Source organism: Cynara cardunculus, unplaced genomic scaffold (genome assembly GCF_001531365.2).
Source record: "Cynara cardunculus var. scolymus isolate 2C unplaced genomic scaffold, CcrdV1 Un_Scaffold_7889, whole genome shotgun sequence".
NCBI classification, from domain to species: Eukaryota; Viridiplantae; Streptophyta; class Magnoliopsida; order Asterales; family Asteraceae; genus Cynara; species Cynara cardunculus.
The window spans coordinates 14522-16035 of NW_020203831.1; positions in this window are offsets into that span (position 1 = coordinate 14522).

Here is a 1514-nt window from a genome sequence, read left to right on the forward strand (position 1 = left end):
TGAAAATCATATGAAGTATTTCATCCAACTAACAGGCTGCAGTATTCTTGTTAGAGTGAACCTGTTCATAGTTTCATCAAAATCTGGTTCCCCCTACAGGTTTATATTCAAAACCTGATTGAACCATAAGAACACTCATGTTCTTTCCAAACATCAATTCTGGTTCCCCCCACAGGTTTATATTTCAAAACTCGATTGAACCATAAGAACACTCTTGTTCATAAATCATGGCTCTTTAAACTCATTTAGATCCTCAAAACAGAAGTACAGAACCATAGATCAGTCTGTTTTAAAAACACCATCTGCCTTCTGGTTACCTAGAAACAACAGCCAAAAACAGTAACAGCTTAACAGTTGTTTGAAACCAGTTTAACATCTTCCAAATTAAGATCAAAACAGTTTATACCACAAACACATGAGGAGTTTAGTTTCAAAACCACTCACCTTTCCAAAACAGATTCTGCAGCAAACAACAGTTTTTAATATGAAAAAAGTTCTGTTAAAAACAGCTTATGTTTTAAGGTCTTTGATCAATCAGCTTTTTGCACAAAATTCCACACTCTTCTTTCCACAAAAATTCTTTGAGATGCAAATGGTAAGGGAGGATCCTTACCACATCTCTCTTTAAATAGCCACACACAGGTGGTTTTTAGAAAACAGGCGGTGGAAATTTACTTCATAGACAAGCAAATACAAATACTTGGTCAAGAAGGCTTCTTAACAACAGCATCATACAAGCTGCTTACCAAGGTGCTTGTATGCTGCTTCCAATTATGTGGACATAAATCATTCACACCACATAAACATATAATCCATTTTATTTAGCATGCATAATCACATACTTTCAATTAATTCATGCTTATTAACACATGAACACATAATGTACCTTAATCCAATATGTCTGAAAGCCTGGTTATCACAGTTCAGAAGTAAACACATGAACATTATTCAAAAGTACAATTTGATGTATGTTCATAGGTGAACCAGGTATCATTCTATATTTATTTCATATATAAACGAGACTACATAGTGTATGTGTTTACTAAAATAAAACATGGATGTTACAAAAACATTTACAACTTTTTTCCATATACACCCCTGTTTACACATGACCAATTCCCATAAATATCGAATACTTGTTTACACATGAACCATTAACCAAAAAAATTATAGAAGAATCTGATGTCGGGGATCTCGTTGTCAGTTTCGATCCGATGACGAGAGTAATTTTCGGATAGTTACGTTGTTACTAATGGGCAGTTATAAAACATCTCATTGTCGTTAATGAACAGTTACGAAACATCTCATTGTCATTGTTAGTCCCGAAGGGTAAGTCAATAAACAGAAAGTAATTGTAGAAGGGGGGGTTGAATACAATTACACAGATTTTTTCAACTTTTTAATTCTTATTGATTTATATCAAGAATTAATACACACAGAAATACAAAAGATTGTTGCGGAAGATAAGAAAGGAAAACCTAACCTAAACAATCTTACAAAGAGAAGAACTTTCA